The 8,358-nt window shown below is 44.4% G+C and overlaps 1 long non-coding RNA gene across 1 annotated transcript in view; it reads left to right on the forward strand.

Moving 5' to 3' along the window:
* LOC139759649 (uncharacterized) overlaps positions 1-7,304 on the forward strand; it is a 33,553-nt gene extending 26,249 nt beyond the window's left edge. Inside the window, exon 3 of the long non-coding RNA XR_011715124.1 lies at positions 7,232-7,304. This is a non-coding gene — a long non-coding RNA (uncharacterized lncRNA). The remainder of the gene's footprint in view (positions 1-7,231) is intronic.
* Positions 7,305-8,358: the final 1,054 nt, after the last annotated feature.

The raw sequence follows: 8,358 nt of genomic DNA on the forward strand, positions 1-8,358 counted from the left end.
AGGGGAGTAACGTCGTGGGGGGGTGAAGTTCCCGTATTAGAAGTTCCCTGAGAAGAAAAAGAGTTCCAGGAGGAGGACGTGAGTTCCCAGTGGAAGAAGGAGTTCCCAGGGGAGGAAGAAATTCGTGGAGCAGTAGGAGGAGTTCCCTAAAGGCTAGTAGTTGTCCGAGGAGGGAGGAGTTCCCGGAGAGGAAGTTATTCCCAGTGAGGGACGAGTTCCCGGGGCGGGAGGAGTTCCCGGAGGAGGTTTAGGAGGAGTTTCCGAAGGGGGTGCATGTCAACAGCTTTGGTGAGGGAGGAGGCAAGACAAAGATAATAGGAGGAGGAGGAGGAGGAGGAGGAGGAGGAGGAGGAGGAGGGGATGGAAGGTTAGGAGGAGGAAGGTGAGGGTGAAGAGGGTGAGGGTGAGGAGGAGGCTGGGTGGAGAAGGTCAAAATAATGATAAGAAAGGTTAAGGAAACGTTAGAGGTTGAAACTCATACGAGAACAAGAGGCACTTAGGGTCCTAACGCGACTATATACGTCGCTCACGAAGGCTGGTTAACACTAGTAGGTCTGTCTTGACCCCGCTCTGTCCCTCTACGGTGCACGCAAGTACCGTCCTTAAGGTACCCTCCTCCCTCATGACGCATGAGGTGCACATCAAGCAGTCGACTGCCATATCTCTGTGAGACGTTGCCATATCTGGTGTGAGGAACATGGCAAAAATAGAAGAAAAAAAAACTTGAGGACGAGGTTTTGCCATATCTGTTTGTGCAGGACATGGCAAATAACAAAGAAACTATGCCGTATCTTTGTGGAGGCCGTGGCAAGAGAGAGAGAGAGAGAGAGAGAGAGAGAGAGAGAGAGAGAGAGAGAGAGAGAGAGAGAGAGAGAGAGTATGAGTGACTGAGTGTGAGAGTGAGCGAGTGAGTGAGAGTGATTGAATGTCAGAGAGAGAGAGAGAGAGAGAGAGAGAGAGAGAGAGAGAGAGAGAGAGAGAGAGAGAGAGAGAGAGAGAGAGACGGCTGGCATATTACCAGCAGCTGGCATATGACACACGGGTGACATATGACAAGTTAGATTATAAGGACGGGGACATGTGTCCACGACGGGAGGCCTGAGCACAATAGATAAAAACCTGTACAGGGACAGTGTGTGTGTGTGTGTGTGTGTGTGTGTGTGTGTGTGTGTGTGTGTGCGTGAGTGGAAGAGCGGAGGCGAGGGAGAGTGGGTAAGAGAGGGAGGGAGGGAGTGAGGAACATTATCTGGGGAGTGTGAGAGGCAGGCGAGGGTGTGAGGGTGAGGGAAGGCAGGAATGAAAATCATATCCATATTGATGAAGGAGATGTGCTGCAGTATTTTTTGGATTTGATTTATGGGCGCGTATTTCCTACTCTCTCTCTCTCTCTCTCTCTCTCTCTCTCTCTCTCTCTCTCTCTCTCTCTCTCTCTCTCTCTCTCTCTGTCAAGCCCCCGCCCCCCCTCCCCTCCTCCCTTCCTCTACTGCTATTCTCCCCTCTAAGCGCCTCGAGATAACACTGTGAAAATTAACAAAGGCAACAGCAATGGGTGTCAGTGTGTATATAGAGAACAGTGGGGGGGGTGGAGAGTCATCTCATCCCATTCCACTTAACCCCATACTTTTATACATGACCATATATATATATATATATATATATATATATATATATATATATATATATATATATATATATATATATATTGTTGTCCCATCGAAGACTTTTTAGGCAGTTTGCAAGTGCGATTTCAGAGGAAAGCATGTGTGTGTGTGTGTGTGTGTGTGTGTGTGTGTAGAGGGGGTAGACCAGGGGTAAGGGGATGTACAGAGAAACACACAGTGGCTGCGCTAATCAATATATCAACGTGCGCAGAGTAACAGCGTGCGTATAAGGACTGTAGGCAAGCTGTGCAAATGTCATGTGAGTTTGCGCAGATCAAGAATATACATATATATATATATGTATATATATATATATATATATATATATATATATATGTGTGTGTGTGTTTGTGTGTGTATGCGTGTGTGTGTGTGTGTGTGTGTGTGTGTGTATCTAACTTGACGAAGCTAGAGTTGGGAGGGGAAAGAAAGATAGAAATTGGCGTAAACAGGAAAGTGCAACGTTGCGCACAACAGTTCGCAGACTGTACGTCGAAAGCGACACATATCCACACAGCAGCCACGGCAGGTCGTGTGGACCAACTTCCTGACTCCTTTGACCATGTTGGAGGAGGATGGGCCTCTTGCTCATGACACTTTGTGGTGGTGGTGGTGGTGGTGGGAGAGATGGGAGGGGAGAGAGAGGGCAAAGAGGAGGAAGGGACGACGACGACGACGGGCATCTCTATGGTAACTGTGCGTGAAAGTCTGGCAAAATGTGGAGGATTTCCATTATAGTTGACGGTGGCGGAGGGGGATAAGATTTACTTACTTCCCCGCGAGTTCTGTAGAAATAATCGAGTTTATTTTGAGTTGTAAATTTTGGGGTCGTTTATCTTTTGTGTGTGTGTGTGTGTGTGTGTGTGTGTGTGTGTGTGTGTGTGTGTGTGTGTGCATCCTTTTGTTCATTCAATATGCCTTAATCTATTCATTTTTTACGTGTCTATCTAGCATCTTATCTATTTTGCCAACTTTGGTTCTTGCAGTTTATCTTTGTGTCTTACCTCGATCATCGCATCATTCATACATTTTCCTCTCCACTCTATTTACTTCTGCTTTTATAATCCATTCTAAACATGTCTGCGCTGATTTTAATTCTTCTTTGCATCATTGTATTTTCCTGACCCCAAAGACATTGTCTTGGTCCAGAGATATTGTCCTGACAAGCACATATGGTCCTGACCTATGTATATTGTCCTGACCCACAGATACTGTCCTGACCCACATATATTGTCCTAGCTCTCAGACATTATCCTGACCTAAATACATATATTGTCCTGACCCACAAACATTGGCCTGACCTATATATATTGTCTTGACTCATAGACATTGTCCTGACCTATATATATCGTACGTCTTTCCCATACTTACCAATTTTGTCCTGATTTTAAGTCCTCGCTTTGAGCCACCCTGACAACATCCTTATCATGGCCCTGGAAGATATTGTATCGTCCGAAATAAGACACGAAAGCATCATTTCCGTCCGAATGATTCCGATAAAGGCGAGTGTTCAAACTACAGAGGCATAAGTTTGTTAAGTATACCTAGTAAGTTGTATAGGAAGGTATTGATTGAGAGGGTGAAGGCATGTACAGAGCATCAGATTGGGGAAGAGCAAGTGTGGTTTCAGAAGTGGTAGAGGGAGTGTGGATCAGGTGTTTGCTCTGAAGAATGTATGTAAGAAATACTTAGAAAAACAGATAGATTTATATGTGGCATTTCTAAATCTGGAGAAGTCATATGGTAGAGTTGATAGAAATATACGTTGTGGCAGGAAAGTTGCTAGAGGCAGAGAAGTTTTTTCAAGAGTGTAAGGCTTATGTACGTGTAGAAAAAGAGTAATTAGCAAGGTAGCGTTAAGATCAGAGGACTGAGCCTTGGAAGGAGTATCCTCACTTGGCCCCTTCTCCGTCCCTTCTTTTGGAAAAGTAAAAAACGGGAGGGAGGATTTCCAGGCAGCCCCCCCGCTCCCTACCCTTTTAGTCGCCTCCTACGACACGCAGGGAATGCGTAGGAAGTATTCTTTCTCCCCTATCCCAGGGATAAACATATATGTATATATCTTTTTTTTTTATATTACATACTGCATTTAATCATTTGATAATATAACATTCCATTTTCCAATGGATGAGGACCTTAGGGTACGAATGTGATCTTGAAAAGCAATTTCCTTATAGCTATGTTCTGGCACGTCATCCTGGGTACAGAGCCAGTGGAAAAACGTAGAACATAAAGACTAAAGATGAAAGGAAAGACGTAGCGGGATGAAGGAAATAGGAGAACGAAACATGGATTCATAAGAGAAATGGTAATCTCTGCATAGAATGGGAAAATGTGAATGCAGTGAACGTAAAGGCAGTATCATGGCTGATAATCATGGATGTATTCCATAACACTGAAGTTGGTTTATGTAGAAGTAACAAACTGTCGTGTTGAATGGCTTATTTTGCGATGGCACTTTAGTTAATGACATTACTCGTGTGCAGTGTGATCGAGCAGCCTGTCCCGTTACGCGTTTAGCATTCTTCCTTCTTTTTTTTTTTTGCTTTTACGTATGAAAGCAAACTTAAAAGATTTTTCGCAGGCTTGTGACTCAATGTCCACGACTACATCATCAAGAATGATCAACGTCAGGTATACTAGACGCCTCGAATGCCAAATCAGATCAGTTTTTTAGACAATCTCGCTACAACAGACGTGTTCTGATGTAACAATAATGTTCTTCCTGGGTTTTACCTGACCCACCACATACCCTTCAAGTTCTCTGCCTGTTATGGTTACAAGGCATGGGCTATAGATAGGGTTGTGCGGAGGAGGGTGGATGTGTGGGAAATGAGATGTTTGAGGACAATATATGGTGTGAGGTGGTTTGATCGAGTAAGTAATGTTAGGGTAAGAGAGATGTGTGGTAATAAAAAGAGTGTGGTTGAGAGAGAGCAGAAGAGGGTGTGTTGAAATGGTTTGGTCACATGGAGAGAATGAGTGAGGAGAGGTTGACCAAGAGGATCTATGCGTCAGAGGTGTTCAAAACCCCATCATCTCGTGAGGTATGATTTATTTTGGTTCGTCATCAACGCCGGTGATATTATCGTCTTCAACCCTCCAACACCCATCGTCGAAACTCCTCTGTTATCATCTTCAACCCTCCAACACTTATCGTTTGAAACTCCTCTGTTACGTACAATATTCCGATCGGGTCATCTCGTATCTATACAGATCCCTACTTCAGTTTCTGTTCCTTTGGTTCATCAGCAGCGAAAGAGGTGAAAATCCAGATATTCATCTTTAGTTGAGGTTTACGTCCATACGATTCAGCAGTACTGGATTAAAGCTGCTAATGTTTGGTGTGAAGTGGTCAACCTTCCTTCTGACTCTAAACGGCTTAAATTCTCCCTAATGATTACGTAACGATTGGTCACCGGCCAAAGTCCCTTCTCAATTCATGCAATGGTAGCTCCTTCTTCATCCTTGACAACTGCTTATCCTTACCCGCGCTTGGGAGACAGATCCTTAACAGGATGACCTTTGGGTGGAAGACGGTCTTAGCGAAGTCTTCCTCCCATGATCCATCGTCTGTAAAGAGGAGCAGGTGCCAATGTGACAGATAGCCATCCATTACCCAGGACGCTGAGCAGAATCATGATCTTGAGAGTCGTGTTGGAGAGAGAGAGAGAGAGAGAGAGAGAGAGAGAGAGAGAGAGAGAGAGAGAGAGAGAGAGAGAGAGAGAGAGAGAGAGATCAAGCGTGTTGGAGGAGTCATAACGGTCAAGAGATCGGGGAAGGGGCGTTTAACTAATTGCTCCAGGTCGTTAAAGATAGAAAAAGGGAAAAGCCTCGCCTCTGCTGAAATCGTCCCTGCTACAGCCCAGCCAATCCCTGTGGTGTACGTCGAAATCTCCTGTATAGAGGATCTGAACGCGTAGAGGAGGAGGAGAAAGCAGAGCTTGTCAGATAGTCGAAGACTCGTACACACCTGGAGGAACTGAGGACTGTGGGGGTTGGTGTGGATAAACGAAACACAAAAGCAAAATGATACACGGTAAAGAGATTCTGAGCCAGACGGTATCAAAGTTAGGAGACTCAGGACCCATGAGGCAAGTAATAGGTGCTTTTGTATTACATTAAGCACAAATCTCCAACCTTGGAGTAGAAACGATGACAGAAGCCATAGTCAGAGATCTGTGAGAGCAGAGGAGAAACAGCTTTGGCCAATTGCATCTTAGAAGAAACAGATAAGGGAAGGAGGTAAACAGGTCTTGTTCCAGAGGGAATGTTAGAGTATAAGATCCTTGAATGTTATAGAAATGGATAGGAAAAGAGACCCCCGAGTTAAGAAGCTGTGGGTATAGAAGTAGAGGAGTGGAACCCATTCGTATGACGGTGGGTGAGTGGGCCCTGAGATCCGACCCTCCCCTCTCGACTGGTATCGCGCGCTGCGAATCGGCGCCGGAGAATCAACAGGTTGTTGTACTGCCATAAATTGCGAGAAATTATGAGGTTTGGAAAGAAGCGTAAAGATACGTGTGAATTATGTGTTGTCAAGTGTGGTGTATGAGGAAAAGATTGTGTGTAGGATTTAGGGTTTGAATACAAGCAATCGTATGGCTTAATTTTAGTACAATCTTTGTTGCTCTCCTGCAGACCTTCTCTATCAGCTCTCTGTGCTTCTTTACGTGCCATGACCAAATGTGAGAAACATGTTCTAGTCTTGGCTTTTTATATGACGTGAACATTTTGCTGTGTAATTCCTTATCCGTGAACTTGTATGGATGTTATTCTAATATTTGCTAGCAGACAGTTGGTCTCCCGAATGACAGTGTCGACTCCTAAGTATTTTCCAATCACAGATTTTCTGTATCTGTTTCCTGGTAGATGGTAAGCATAATGGGGGCATTCTTTCACTATGACGCGTCTTCGCTACTTTACATTTACTTCAACCACGTATCAGAACAACATTGGAGTTTGTCGAGGTCCCCTTGTACGACGATGCAATCATCCACTCGCATCATTTCTATCAAGCAAACATACTGTGGTATGAGTCCATAACTTCTGGCAAGTTGTTTACATAGATCAAGAAGAGTAATGGTCCCAGAGCAGAACCCTGCAGCACTCCGCTGGTGACCTTGACCCATTCTGAGGAGGCTTCCTTGACGTGCGTCCTTCGTTTCCTTTCCACTTCTATGATCCTCCACCCATCAAAGGAGTTTCCTCCTTATTCCTCCGTGGTAATCCAGCTTCTTAATCAGCCTCCCATGCGTTAGTGTCAAAAGCTTTCCTGCAACCCGGATATAAACATATTTATGTGTGTATTTGAACTGTTCGTTAGGTATAGATGTACTTGTTTCTCTATAGATAACTCTCCGGAGCTACATCTGTTATCTATATAGAAAATGTTGCGGTCCTTGAATCAGTGCAGAGTTTATAGAAAACACCTTCCCTTCTCCCACAAGCCTGTGTCCTCGGTAATAAATTCCACCATAATCTGCGAAATACTAGAATAGGAATTATCAACAGACTAGAATCAGTGTGTCAACCACAGAGACTAATTTGCATATGTTCTCTTCTCACAGACCAAACTGCATAAGGATGTGTGGCGGAGTTATGGAACTGTCGTAAAGGGTTGAGCTGAATCTCGGATACAGGTAAGTATCTGTCTGTATGGCTATGTGTCTGTATTTCTGTTTGTCTTTCTACACGCACACACACACATACACACATCAATATATATTTATATATATATATATATATATATATATATATATATATATATATATATATATATATATATATATATATATATATATATATATATATATATAACCAAACGAGAGATGAAATGGGACAAAAGATACAACACATAAGACGTGCAGTAAAGTGAGTGTATGAAAAAGTAAAAGGATAATTAGATAAGAGGATTGGGGTCCACACTGAGAGGAGGGGAAAAAAGAAAGAGACACAGAGAAAGAGAAACATATAGACCCGGGGCAACAGAAGCCTACACGGGTTACGTTTGGGGTTGACGGATCAAACAAGAGATGCGGAAAACCGACCAAAGGGAATTTTTGTCAAGGCCCATACGTCTGAGAGGAAAGAACCCCTTTTGGCCCAGGGTGGGGTGAGGGAGGAGGTGGTAGGAGGAGGAGGAGGGGAAATGTTTTGTCGGCGATGAAACTGAACCTTCAAAGTGAACGTGAAAAGTTTAATCTTCTTACCGGGTTACATAGACGGGAAACGCCTGCATTTACTGCACACCGGGGCCGAAGCTGTCTGTAGGCATGTGTGCAACAAGGAACTGTGAGAGATGGGAGGAGAGGAGGGAGTGGGAGGGGTAAAAAAAAATATACCAGTGTGCAACGCTGGACCTGCCTAAAGAGATAGAGAAAATACCTGGAGGGATTAGTCTTGTTGAATGGTTAGGGAGGATAGGGTAGGGGGATGAGGGGGTAGGGAGAGGGAATTGGGAGCGAGGAAGGGAAGCGTAGGATAAGGAAGGGAGAGGAAGAGAGCGAGGGAGGAGAAGGAGGGAAGAGCCTTCCAGGAGTGTATTTTCGTACCGTTTTTCATCTCGACGATGGGTGAAATCTTCAGCAATGGAAGGGGAGGAAAAAAATACGGAATGGTTGATGAGTGTTTGGTGTTGGGTGAGGAGGGCCTGGATCATGGCCACCGCTGTTTGAGGGACCTGGAGCACGACCAC

This window comes from Panulirus ornatus, chromosome 3 (assembly GCF_036320965.1).
Source record: "Panulirus ornatus isolate Po-2019 chromosome 3, ASM3632096v1, whole genome shotgun sequence".
Taxonomy (NCBI): domain Eukaryota; kingdom Metazoa; phylum Arthropoda; class Malacostraca; order Decapoda; family Palinuridae; genus Panulirus; species Panulirus ornatus.